The sequence below is a fragment of the Dasypus novemcinctus genome, chromosome X, assembly GCF_030445035.2.
Source record: "Dasypus novemcinctus isolate mDasNov1 chromosome X, mDasNov1.1.hap2, whole genome shotgun sequence".
Lineage (NCBI taxonomy): Eukaryota > Metazoa > Chordata > Mammalia > Cingulata > Dasypodidae > Dasypus > Dasypus novemcinctus.
In genome coordinates, this window is record NC_080704.1 from 18,576,604 (window position 1) to 18,591,365 (window position 14,762).

A 14,762-nucleotide genomic window follows, 5' to 3' on the forward strand; every position below is an offset into this window, starting at 1 on the left:
TAAATGAATGAAAATGGGCGGTTTAGAGGAAGAGCAGACGGGAGGGAGGGACGCTGTTGGTCTTCGTTTTCATTTGCTAAAGGCTACCAAGGCAGTACACCAGAAATAGTTGGTTTTTACAGTGGGGATTTATTAACTTAAAAACTTCCAGTTTGGGAGTGGAGTCGGCTCAAGCCGTTGAGTGCCCGCCTCCCACACGGGAGGTCCTGGCTATGGTTCCCAGTGCCTCCTGAAAAACTAAAAACAAACAACAAGCACAACAAATGATCAGTCCAACTCAGGGGAGCTGATGTGGCTGAGTGATTGAGTGCCTGCTTCCTGCGTATGAGGTTTCGAGGTGTATTCCAGGCCCCTGGTGCCTAAAAAACAAAACAAAAAACTTACAGTTCTGAGCCCATGAAAATGTCCAAATGAGGGCATCATCAGAAAACTGGCCGCCAGAGTCTCCGGTCACTTGGCTAAACACACGGAGGCACCTGCTGGGGCTCCCCTCCTTCTCCAGGTCTCATTGCTTTGAGCTTCTGGCTTCCTCTCTCCTGGGTTCTGTTGATTTCAGCTTCTTGCTGTGCTGGCATTCTCTGTGGTCCTGTGGCTTTCTCTCTCTTTCTCTGCAGCTTTTTTCTATATTCATCCTGTTTGTAAAGGACTCCGTGGGGTAAGAGGATTAAGAAACACCGTAGGGGCAGTGGATTTGGCCCAATGGATAGAGCGTCCACCTACTACAGGTGATGTCCAGAATATAAGCGGACACAGAAGAACACACAGCAAATGGACACAGAGAGCAGGCAACTGGGGGGGGGGGGTGGTTGGGGCGGGAAGTGGGAGAGAAGTAAAAAGTAAATAAAAAAAAAAAGACCCAGCTTCGGCCATGCCCTATGGAAGTGATTTAATCACATGGCCCTTAAGTGAATTGACACAAAAGGTCCCACCTCCAGTAGGTTCACAGCCACAGGAATGGATTAATTTGAGAACATCATTTTCTGGGGACTACAAAAGCCTCAAAGTGCCACAGCCATTGACACACACTGTAGCAGATTTACATTGTCTCTAGCTCGGGAAGTCTACCTCGTATTGTCAGGAAATGACTTCATCTCCTAGGAAAACGTTAGTTGGACTTGCTAAGCAGAGTTTGGGCTGATTCCGTTCTCTATGTTCTAGAATGCTGCACATTCTCTGACTTCTCCTGGATTAAAAACAAAATTTTTTTTTCGAGTCTGGTGTGTAGCATCCTCTGGGGTCACATGAATGATAGAAATAGCAGCCATTCTTTAAATCTCAATGCAGTGCAGCCTCTGGGCCTAGTGTGCTACACTACATGCACTCCAACAGTCCCATAAGACCAGCTCGTCAAACCCACTTCACAGATGCAGAAACTGAGCCTCACAAAGTTTGGTAAGCGTCTTGAGTCACATGGCTGCTAAGTGACAGGCCTGGGACTAACCTAATCTGCATCCGCTAGAGCCCTCACTTTTCTGCCCCTCCCAGCCGTAGGCAGACTTGTGTCTCTTAATTCACTTTTCTTCCCATTACTCCTAAATGTATCCCAGGCAATAAAAGGGAATCTGTGCCCAAACTACTGGTTTGGACTATAGGGCCAGAACGAGAAGAGTACCTAAATAAATGAGAAGGAGGAAAAATAAACATATAACGCTTGGTGACAATATCATCAACTATATGCAGTGTCAGACCACCCCAAAGCCTGGGGACTCACAAAAATTTACTTCCGCCTGTTCTCCGTAGAAAGAGAATCTATTAGAACCCAGCTTGCATAAGACCCTAAGTGTGGGGAAGCAGATGTAGCTCAACAGATAGAGCGCCCACCTACCATATAGGAGGTCTAAGGGTTCGACACCCAGGGCCTCCTGGCTCGTGTGGTGAGCTGGCCCACACGCAGTGTTGGTGCATGCAAGGAGTGCTGGGTCCCGCAAGGATGCCCCTGCATAAGGCTGCCTGCCACACAAGGAGTGGCCACTGCAAAGGAGAGCCAGCCGGCGCCTGGCGTGAAACAGCAGCCCTCCCAGGAGTGGTGCCACGCACACAGAGAGCTGATAGAGCAAGATGATGCAACAAGAAAAGACACAGATCCCCAGTGCTGCCTGATGAGAATATGAGTGGACACAGAAGAACACACAGCAAATGGACACAGAGAGCAGACAATTGGGGGGTGGGGCAGAGAAATAAATAAATCTTAATAAAAAAAGAACCTAAGTGTGGCTGGCGAGGAGGCGGCAGCAGTGGCCACTTTCTCTCCCCAGCCTCCTGTCCTGGGCCCTGCCTGGTGCAGCAGCTTCCCCATCTCGCAGCACTGCCGGGACGAACGTGCAAGAGGCTGTCTAGGTGTCCCATGTAGGAGTGCAATTGCAGCAACACAGGGCACGCACAGGTCCGACTTCACTAGGCAAGGCTCTTGCCAAAGCGTCGTACTGATTTTCCCCAGCAGTGGGAGGAACATGGCGTTCCCTACCGTTCACCGGCGCTGGGTGTTTTCCGCTATAAAAGTTTGGTGCACTTGGTGTGCAGGGGCATCTCAGGGAGTTTTACTCGGCATTCCCCTGTTTCCTGATGAGGCTGAAGGGCCTCTGCATATGTAGTTGACCACTTGGGTATCCTCTTTCCTGACATAGCTGTTTAAAATCTGTGTGCACATAAATGATACTGCAGGGACACGTGCAGGAAAGTATCTATCCTGCCATACCCCACGGAATGGCCTGGGGGAGAGTGTCAACTACAACGTAAGCTATAATCCTTGCAGTGCACAGTGCTCCAAGACGTATTCCCCACGTGCAATGAGTGTGCTACGATAGTAAGGGAGGTTGTTGATGTTGGAGGAGAGGGATGGGGTGGGGTGTGGGGTATATGGGAACCTCTTATACATTGTTTCTTTCAGATTTATTTTTATTTATGGTCCCCCGCCTTACAGCTTCCTTGCTGTCTGCTGAGTCCATTCGCTGGGCGTTCTTCTGCTTGTCTGCTCATCTCCCTTCCTGGCGTCATTTTGCTATCCCTGCTCTCTGCGGGCCTGCGCCGTCAGCTCTCCCCGGGTGGGGGCGAGCCTGCCTTCACAAGGAGGCCCCGGACACGAACCCAGGGCCCACCATACGGTGGACGGGAGCCGCAGCTGCTTCTACCTCTTATACTTTTTCATATAACTTTGTGTGTGTGTGATCTATATCTTTAAAAAAAAAACGATAATAAAATAATAAAGAGTAAATTGTACAAATCTGTGTGCGGTCGGGGAGCCAGCCCCGCCGGCGAGGAGCGCCACGGGAGCAGCGGTGAGACACGCCGCTCTGCCAGCGCCGGCGGGGAGGAGCCGCCCTGGCGCCAGCCCGTGGCCTGCGCCGCGGCAGCGCCCTCACCCGCCACCCCGAGGGCCACGTGCTGGGCCAGCCGCGGCCCCGGGCGCTGTCCCGGCGCGCCGAGGGCGCCGTGCTGCTGCCCGAGGGCGCCCAGGCCCTGGGGCCCGTCGCGGGACCCGCCTGCCTGGCGGCGCGGCAGGTGCACGCGGCGTCCCCGAGCGCCTGGGGCGGCAGAGCAGCGCAGCCAGCAGGCCTGGCCGTGCCCGCGCACGAGCGCGCCGCCGCCTGCAGGACGCCGCGGCCCGGGGCGCCCTCCTGGTCCCGGGCAGGTCCGGGGCCGCCGCCCATCGGCGACCCCCCAACTGCAGGGCCTTCGGGGATATAAGCCGGTGTCGCGGACCCCGGGTCTCAGGGCCCCGGCCGTCCCATCCTTGCTGGGGCGACGCGTCGCTGCCCAGGGTCTCTGCGGCCACTTTCGGCCCCTGGAGCGCCTGACTCGGTCGGCACGACCACCTCCCGCTCGCCCCCGGGCACAGCCAGACCTCTGTGCCCTGCCCTCGCCCGGAGTGCCCTCCTGGGAAAGAGTTCAGGGGGAGGGGCTGGGAGGGAGCATCTCGGGAGACAAGGCTGCTGGGGAGCCGGGGCTCGGCTCCACGAGCAATGAGGGCGCTTGGGGTGCTGGGCACGGAGCGGCAAGAAAATCCGGCTCCATGGGACTTTGGGGTCTGGGGGCGTCAGAGGGCCTCCTGAGGGGCCTGGCGCGCCCCCACCGCCGCGCCCCCTGCTGTGGCATCTTGGCCTGCGTGGGCTGGGCTGGGGGTTCAGGGCCAGGGAGGGGCGAGTCAGACCCCAGGGGTCCCCAAATAGAATATGGAATTATTTTTCCTAAGCAAAAGATTAAACTAAACGCTGTGCCATTCGTCTGTTCTCTTATTTGAGTTCTTTGTATCTTCCGTATATAATCCTCAGTTCATTTGTTTTTGTAAACGTGGTCTCTATGACTTGTCTTCTCATAATTTTTGTGGTGAGTTCCTAAAGACGTTCTGGCAAATTTATCCATGTTTTCCTCAAAGCGCTGTGATTTTTATTTCTTATTTGAGAAATCCTGCCCTACTCTCTCAGTGTGCCTGACTGCTGAGACAAAAGCCACACAATGAGTCGGCTTAACAACACGAGTTTATTGGCTCCCGGTTTGGAAGGGTAGAAGTCCAAGTTCAAGGCATAGGCAAGACTATGCTCTTCCCCACAGGTCTTGGGGCGCTGTGGTGCGGGCCTGCCGCAGCTCCTTGGCAGGTGTCCCGGCTCCAGTCACAGCCATCTCGTTTCCTCTGTCAGCTCTTCCCGGTTCCTCTGACCTCGGGCTTCGGGCTCCTCCCTGTGGCTTTCTCGGGCTCCCGCTTTGTCCTCTTTCTAAGGTGTCCAGGAAGGGACGTCAAGACCCACCCTGATGCAGCTGGCCACACCCTAACCAAAAACAGCCTCTTCCAGAGGTGCCTCTTACACCTAAGTTCACACCCACAGGAATGTGCACAGCGACTAAGAACACCTTAATTCAACTCCCCACCCCTCCCCTGAGATGCTAATATTTGCTCTTACTTTCTACCAAAAGTTTTCTCATTTTGCCCTTCACCTGAGGTCTTTAATTCAATTGGCAGAGGTCTTTGTGGAAGTTATGAGAAATGTGTAGATTTCTTTTTTCTCCATACTCAACACCAATTATGGAAAAATCTATCCTCTCCCCATCCTGCAGTCTTGTACTAACACGTCCACGTGAATGTATTTTTAAATAAATTTTTTTAGAAATTTAAATAAAAAAAATTTAAACATTTTAAAAACTGAATGTAATATAGAGTATCAAGTAGCCTTATTCAACAGTAATTTTTTTCATTTTTCCTTTTTTTCATGAATTTCCATTCATATGTACATATGTACATGGGTTAGGCTTTTCTAAAAACATAGTCACATCATTTGTGAATAATGATATTTGTTTCTTCTTTACAATTCTTCTTCCTTCTAGTTCTTTTTCTTGTCTACTGCACTGACAAGGACATCAGCACGATGTGAATGGAAATGATTCGTGAGCTCATTATGTTGTGTTTGAACTCAGAGGGAAGGCTTTCAGATTTTCACCGTTGGCTATGATGCTTGCTGTAGCTTTTTTTATACATTAAGTTGAATGATAGACAGTTGGTGTCATTCGACAATTTTTTACTTCCAAAAACAGCAATTTCACATGTTTCTACTGAATAGATGCCTTTATCAGTTAAACATAGTTCCCTTCTATTCCAATATATTTTAAAGGTTTAAGGTCATTTTTAAAAATCATGAATGATGCTGATTTTTTTCCAAATCTCTTTTCTGCATCTAGCGAGTTAACACATATTTTAATGTTTTATTGTTAATGTGGTGGATTACACTGATTTCTAAATACTAAAACAATCTTGTATTTCTGCATTAAACCCAACATTTCTTATTTAATATTTTGTTTCTATTTTCTGGAATGAGATTGTCCTGTGATATTATTTTCTTATATTGTGTCTTTGAATATTATATATGCACAATCTCTCTCTGCCACCTTTAATTCTGATTTACTGTGTTAGTTGTCTTTCTCTCTTCTACATGTCTTTTAACTTCTTTTCCATATTTTCTATGTGTTTGTCTCTTTCTGATGCATTTTGGTTAATTTCTTCCGATAAATTTCCAGTTTTTTGTGTGTGTTTTTTTCCTCAGCTGTGTCTAAATTCCTGCTAAACCTCTCCTTTGAGATTTTATTTTCTTTTTTATGTTTTAGAAGCTTTATTTCAAATCTATTTGGCCACTTTTCATGGGTCCTTGTCCCCTGCATGTATTTTTAAAAATTTTGTTATTTCTTTAAATATGGTAATGATTAGCTATTTTATATTCCATGACAAATATATGACATCTTTGTACGCCTCTTTGTCTTTGCTCTTATTTTTCTGATATTTCTCACCCGTGGTACCTTATTTTCTTGTATTTTTTGTGATTTCTCTGCCTGGTACTCGTACTCCTTGAAAGTTGTAGTTGCTGGAATGCCAGGAGACTGGGATGAAGTTTTTAATCTCGAGAGAGCTGGCTTTTGCTTCTGTCTGCCAACTGTGCACACATACCAAGCCCATCTAAAACCATTAGAGTATTCCTTCCAGGTGTTTGATTTCTTTGTCGTTGCTTATTTGTTTTTTATTACCCTCCCCTTTTTGCCGCGTGCTTGCTGTCTGTTCTCGGTGTCCGTTCACTGCCCACTCATCTGCAATTTTGCTTATCTGCCTTTTTGTTGCGTCACCTTGCTGAGTCGGCTCTCCGCAACGCTTGCCGGCTGGGTGGCACCCCACAGTGTGCGGCAAGCCTGTCTTCACAACAAGTCCCCGGGACACGAACCCAGGGCCTCCCATATGGTAGGTGGGAGCCCAATTGATTGAGCCACAGCTGCTTCCCAGGTGTTTGGTTTTTGAACACCCAAGAACTGTGAAGTTGGGCTGCCAGTACACTAAAGAGCCAGCTTATGGTTACAACATCCAGAGGACCTCATCCCACTCTTCTTAGCTTGCAAAGGTTCAGAGAGCAATTTTCATTGCAGTCCCTGAGATTATAGCCCTTTGGGGGCCAAGGGTTTCTTGATGAAGCTCTTGTTAGACTCTTCCCCTTGGGCAGACCCTGGGTTTCTTCTCCTGAATCCATGTCATGCAGTAGAGTGACACTGAAGTTCAAGGTCACATGTATTTGGCCAGCTACCTCAGTGTCAAAGCCGGCTTTGTGAGTGCGCTGCTTACCTCTCTGGGATTCCATCTTTACTTAATCTCTTTACCTGTGTGTTTCTTGCTTTCTTGCCAGATATCAATGTTTAAAAATATATATAATCCTATATTTTTAGTTGTTTTCCACAGGAGGGCCAGTCTCTATTATTGGAAAGCAAAATTCAAAGGCAATATTTTTGTATAATTACTTTGTACTTGGCTCCTTTTCTGTTGTGATATGCGTCATGTAGTCAATGAATATAATTAGCAACCCTCAGGTCCCAGCTTATTTATTTCCTGGAGAAGCTGAGGCAGAGAAACAGAGAGAATCCTAAGTACACCAGTACTTATTAGTCCCACGGCATACTGGCCCACCTGGCATGGCAATAATGAAGATTACAGCATTGACTTGGTAGAGGAGTCTCTCTAGAGAGAGCCCCTACTGTCTCTTCATTCTCTTCCCCTAATAAAATAATACGAAACGGAGTCAGACTGCTCCCCCTGGACTTAAGCCCTCCATTTGTGAGCCCAACCCCCCATTTCCCAATGCATCTGAATCTTTCACTTGGTTCACTGGCAGAAAGGAAATGCTCACGGTGTCTCCTGGGAGGGATTTTGTCCCCCAGGGACATTTGACAATGCCTTGAGATATTCGGGGGCTGTTACAACTTGGGGAGGGGTGTAGATGGGGGAGAGTACTGCTGCCATCCAGGGGAAGAGGCCAAGGATGCGGCTAAACATCCCACAATATGCAGGCAGACTCACCCAACCAGGATAGTTGTCGATGGTGCGGAGGTGGAGACCCTCTGGCACATGATGAACCCAGAGAGTTCTACCCATGAGAGGATGACTTCCTCCAAGAGGAGAGGTAGAAGAAAGTATGGGCTACATTCTCAGCCAAATACTATTCTATGCTCATATGGGCGAGAGTCCTAATCGGTCGGCCCTTCTCTAAGGTATTAATAAAACCAACGTCATACAGCAAACTTGCACCATCTCTGGGCTGAGAGAAACTTTTCACCGAATCCTTCATGTGTATATTGTATACTAAGCGCTCAGGAAAATCAAGACATTTCAGGACAAATTAAATTCCCACAAGCGGCAATTTGATCAAGGGTTTCCCGAGACAGTTGTGTAATAATTTAACCAAAATCTGATTATTAGAGTTGCTGAATCAACACACAACATCAACAATTTCAGGGAAGCGGACTTGACCCAATGGATAGGGCATCCGCGTGCCACATGGGAGGTCCACGGTTCAAACGCCGGGCCTCCTTGACCCGTGTGGAGCTGGCCCATGCACAGTGCTGATGCGCTCAAGGAGTGCCGTGCCATGCAGGGGTGGTCCCCGCATAGGGGAGCCCCATGTCAAGGAGTGCGCCCCGGAAGGAGAGCCCCCTAATGCGAAAGAAAGTGCAGTGTGCTCAAGAATTTGCCACACACACACAGAGAGTTGACACAAGATGATGCAACAACAAGAAACGTTCCTGGTGCCGCTGATAAGGATAGAAGTGGTCACAGAAGGACACCCACCGAATGGACACAGGGAGAAGACAACAGGTGGGGGAGGGGAGAGAAATAATTTTTTTTAAAAAATCAACAATTTCAGTGGCTTCCATTCAGGAGACCACTTTCCCTCAGAAACAAAATAATTCCTGAGAACTTGAGAAGCAAAGAGACTCTCCTCAAGAAGATTCAACCAATTTTAATGCTGATGTTTAACTTATAGCACAAAATATATAAAATGTTCATGATTCTATTCCAAATAATGTACCAGCAGACTTGAAGTCTTTTATGAGAAGAAGTGAAATCACCTCTAGGAGGTCTGAATCAGTCTGGGTTCAATCAGAGCAGCAGAAATATGAGTCAGGAAGTAGAACCAGGGATTTATTATAGGAATTAGACCTTCTGCAATTGTGGGGTGGTGGAGTCATCTGTGCCAGGCCGTTGTCTCTGCATCTCATGTTGAGCCTGACTGAAGTCACTGCAGACCGGCAGTGGGAAGGTGAGCTTGGCATTGATGAAAGCAAAGACACATTGACACCTGCATCTGTTTTGCTACCAACAGCCTCGATGCAATGGGTAGCCTGCCAGAGAAACTGGTCCTCTTTGCAATGGCAATGTACATGCACTTGGCCCAGAGAACCAGAAGGAGGATACCTGGCAGGAGCTGGACGAGCTGTGAGTCCAGGGGATTATCCCATGTTGACAAGGTGAGCCAGTAGATAGGTAACAATGTACAAGGTAGTCTGTACCAGAGTATAACCAGCTTCACTTCTGCCTTCCAAATCTCATGCAACTTTCTCTCAGGCCAACCCCAACCTTGAACCACAGAGGGAAGGGAATTCTGGGAAATACAGTCAAAGCCACCACAAGTATCTTGCTTTCCAAAGGAAGAGCAAATACTCATGGATAAGCATTTCCTACACTGAAATTAGTGGATGATTGTAGGAGAGGCTGGCAGCAGCTTTGGGAATGTGAATGCCAGAGCCGGGACTTCCGGCTGCCACGGGAGTCTTTCACAGGGAGCTCTGGATGTAAGACGATCTGAATCATGGGCTTCATGTTTCAGCTGGCAGCTAAAACTGTCATTAGAACTGGCCACACTGGGGGTTGGAAGCTAACTCCTTGGAGATTGTGACAGTTATATATTTTATATATATATAACTTATATATTTTAGGACTGCAAAAGCTCATTGGGAAGATGAAATAAAGCTGGAATTTTGATTTGACTAACAAATCAAAAGAAAGGAACATATAATAATTTCTATAGAATTCGAGAAGGCATTTGATAAAAATTCATCCTTTTGTGCTTTTAAAAGAATGATTAATAGGGAAGTGGACTTGGCCCAGTGGTTAGGGCATCCGTGTACCACATGGGAGTTCCGCGGTTCAAACCCCGGGCCTCCTTGACCCGTGTGGAGCTGGCCCAGGTGCTGTGCTGTTGCACGCAAAGAGTGCCGTGACACGCAGGTGTGTCCCTGTGTAGGGGAGCCCCACGCGCAATACTGTAACAACTGTACACCAGTAAACTAGACAATGTAGATGAAATAGACCAATTCCCAGGAACATACAAACTACACTGACCCTAGAAGGAATAGAAGACCTCAACAAAACAATCACCATAAAGAGATTCAAACAGTCATCAAAAATTCCCCAAAATGAAAAGCCCTGGACCAGATGGCTTCACAGGTAAATTCTACCAAGCATTCAAAGAAGATTTAATACCTATCTTACTCTAACTCTTCCAAAATATTTAACACGAAGGAATGTTACCATACTCACTCTATAAAGCCAACATCACCCTCATACCAAAGTCAAACAAAGCTTTTATAAAAAAAGAAAATTATGGCCTATTTCCTTAATGAGAATAGATGAAAAAATCCTCAACAACCTGCTAATTGAATCCAGCAACACATTAAAAGCATTATTATTCATCATGATAAAGTGGGTTTTATACCAGGCATTCAAGGGTGGTTCAACATAAGAAATTCATACAGTGCAAAACATCACATTGGTAAATTGAAGAATGAAAATCATATGATCATCTTCATTGATGCAGAAAAGGCATTTGACAAAATCTAGCATTCTTTCTTGATAAAAACACTCCAAAAGATAGGAATTGAAGGACGCTTTCTCAACAAAATGAAGGGCATAAATAAAAAACGCACAGCTACCATACACTCAGTGTTGAAACACTGAAAGATTTACCTTTGAGATCGAGAACAAGACAAAGATGCCCACTGTCACCACTGTTGTTCAATATTATGCTAGGGGTTCTAGCTAGAGCAGAAAAAGAAATAAAAGATGTGCAAATTAGAAAGGAAGAAGCAAAACTTTTGTTACTCACAGATGGTATGAACTTATACCTAGAAAGTACTGAAAAGACTACAACAAACTACTGGAGCTAATAAAGAAGCTCAGCAGAGTGGCAGGATACAAGATTAATATACAAAGATCAGTGGTGTTTTTATACACGACTAATGAGCCATCTGAGGAGGAATTCAGGGGAAAAATTTCCATTAACAATAGCAACTAAAAGAAACAAATATTTAGGAATAAACTTAACCAAGGATGTAAATGATCTCTATTCAGAAATTTACAATGCACTGCTAAAAGAAATCATACAAGACCTAAATAAATGGAAGAACATTTCATGTTCAAGAATTAGAAGACTAATATCATTAAGATGTCAATTCTACCCAAATTGATACACAGATCTAATGCTATCCTGACAAAAATCCCACCATTTTTGAAAGAACTGGAAAACACAATTAGCAAATTTATTTGGAAGTGTAAGGGGCCCCGAATAGCCAGAAACATCTTTTCAAAAGGAGGAATGAAGTTGGAGGACTCTCATTTCTGGATTTTAAATCATATTACCTAGCTACAGTAGTTAAAAAGAGCATGGTACTAGCACAAAGATAGACACATAGATCAATGGAACCTAACTGATGGTTCACTAACAGATTCTCACATCTGGGGTTAAATGATTTTTGAAAAGGCTGTCAAGAACACCAACTACGGCAGAACAGTCTATTCAACAAATGGTACTGGAAGAACTGGAACTCCATATCCAAAATAAAAAAGGTCCCTATGTCTTACCTTATACAAAAATTAACTCAAAATGGATCAAAGACCTAAATATAAATTCCATAACCATAAAGTTCCTAGAAGAAACTATAGGGAAACTTCTTCAAGACCTGATGGTAGACAGTGGTTTCTTATACCTTATACTGAAAGCACAAGCAACCAAAGAAAAAAGGAATAAATGGGACCTTCTCAAACTTAAACTCTTTTGTGATTCAAAGGACTTTATCAAGAAGGTGAAAAGGCAGCCCACTCAATGGAAGGAAATATTTGGAAACCACATATCCCATAAGTGTTTGAGTTCCATTCTATATAAAGAGATCATACGACTCAACAATAAAAGAGCAAGCGATCCAATTTAAAAATGTGAAAGACTTATACAGACATTTCTCCAAAGGTAAACAAATGGTGAACAAGCACATGGAAAAATGTTCAATATCATTAGTTATTCTGGAAATGCAAATCAAAACTATAATGAAATACCATCTCACACCTCATAGAATGGCCATTATTAAAAAACAAAAGAGGAAACAAGTGCTGGAGAGGATGTGGAGAAATAGGAATATTCCTTCACTTTTGGTGGGAATGTAGAATGGTGCAACCTCTGTGGAAGGCAGTTTAGTGGTTCCTCAGGAAGCTAAATATGGAAGGGCCATATGACCTGGCAATCCCTCTACTAAGAATAAATCCAGAAGAACTGAAAACAGTGTCACAAATAGACATTTGCACATCCATGTTCATAGCAGCATTATTCCCAATTACCAAAAGATGGGAATCAACACAAGTGTCTATCAGCCAATGAATGGATAAACAAAATGTGGCATATACATTGATGGAATACTACACTGGTGCAAGAAGAAATGAAATTGGGACACATATAAAAACAAGGATGGGACACATATGAAAACAAGGATATGGGACACATATGAAAACAATGTGAACATTATGCTGTGTGAAATAAGCCGACACTAAGGGACAAATATTGTACTGGCTCATTGTATGTAGAATTTTTAATTAGCTTGACTCTACAAATGTGGAACTGGAAAAAAATTAATGGTAACATATGATAGTGACTATAACTAACATGACTGGTTTATAAACAAGATTGTGGCTTAAAGGGGAAACTTAGGGATGTACTGTCAATTGAAAGAAAGCTCGGGAATAATCTAGGGACTGAATAATATAGTGAGCCTGCAGGTGGATGAGGATTGTGGTTAATAGTAGAAATACAAGAATATTCATGTATGAACTAGAAGAAATGTACATCACTATTACAAGGTGGTAAGTATATAGTGATGCACGGGGAAAATACAATTAATGTAACTTATGGACTATAGTTAGTAATATTGTATGTACTATAGTTAGTAATATTGTAATATTCTTGCATCAATGTCAAAGAAGGTACTCTAGCAACACTAAAGGTCAATAATAGGGGCATATGCGATTTTTAAATTTTTTTACTAAGGAAAATGTTCAAACATTTACTGAGGTGATGACTGCACAACTCTGATGAAAGTGAGAGCCACTGAGTGTACTCTTTGGATACATTGTACAAGTCATGGGACTATATACTAGTGAACCATGGAGTGGAAGATGGCCTGTGGTTGTAGTTAAAAGTACAAATATGGGAGTGTTCTGTCATGAACGATAACAAATGTACAATACGAATACATGGTGTTACTCTAGGGGGTGTATGGAAAAATATATCATACGTAAGCTCTGGACCAGTTAGTGGCAATAGTCTGATGATGTGCTTTCCCAATCTGTAACAAATGTTCCACAACAATGCAAGTAATTGGTGGAGGGCTGAGGTGTGGGAATTCTCCCCATGATGCATGATTGCTTTGTAAGCTCACAACTTCTCTAATAAAAAATAGAAATAAATGAAAATAAATATGCACAAAGGGCATTGAAGATGATTCCAAGTATGTAGGTTAACACTTACAGACAGAGGCTGAAATGCAGCATATATTGGATGGGCAGGGAGGTGCCTTGGTTCACTTGTCCCCAGAGACACAATTCAGTTTCAACCAGAAGCTCAGGGAACTTTTCCCATCTGGTTCTCTGTCTAAAGCAGGAGAGGAAAATCTTGACGAAGGGCCAGGTGCATAAAAAGAGGAACCAAGTGAGAACATTCCATCCAGGTATGCTTCCTTGAATTCAGATTAATTGGAGGAAAAAAGCGTTGGGAAGAGGTGGAGCCACCCTTTCCCCGCAGCCCCCCCAGAACCCCCAAAAAGACTAAGACATGGCAATGGCTGGTTTCCTGGAGGCTGAGGCCCCGGGCAACTTGAAGAGGCATTAGGAGGGAAATAGCCGCTGGACTAAGGGAGCAGGTAGGAGCTCAGGCATGGATTTAGGTATCTGAGTGCCTGGTTACAAACTCAGACATGACCCTCTCTGAGCCCACGATTCTAGAAGTTAAGGTTATTTTCCTTTTGTCCCAAATCTGAAATTCACTCCCAGGGAGAGGCATGCAATGACAGGGTAGGACTTGCCTAACTTTGTGGCCTTGAAAAAGGATCATTTGAACGTCCAGTAAAACCTGTTCATTCAAGACATCATTAATTCCCACACAAGCTTGAACAGTTTGGTGTAACTCACGATGTCAATGTTTAAGGCACATTCTATCATTTGGGCCTGCTGTAAATCCAAATCTTCTCATCACTTTGCTTCAATTGTAGCTACTGATTTGGATACTACTCGTACAACATTAAGAAAGTCGAGCTAATTTTCTTTGAAAAAGCAATTGTCTCTGTAATTTAGGCTTAACTGATTCAAATATGACCTCTCTTGTCTTCAAGTCAGCAGAGTTTTGTGCAATGAAATTTATTGAAATAGTCCGTGCAGTGGATTATAAAAATATATGGCACCAACCTCCGTATGTCATTCTCTGTGCTGTTTTAAATATCATACTCATGTTTTGTAAATTATAAGTGTGCTTATTACTATTAACTGCAAATATTTATTGCATTAAAAAATGTGCTCTGTGTTAAGTAATTTGGAACAAGTTCCAGGTGTGGTACTTAGCATAAAAAATGTCATGGCTTGGCTTTGCGTAGGCTCCTCCAAATAATGAATTATTCATAAAAAATTCACATTATTAATATGAATGATTCAC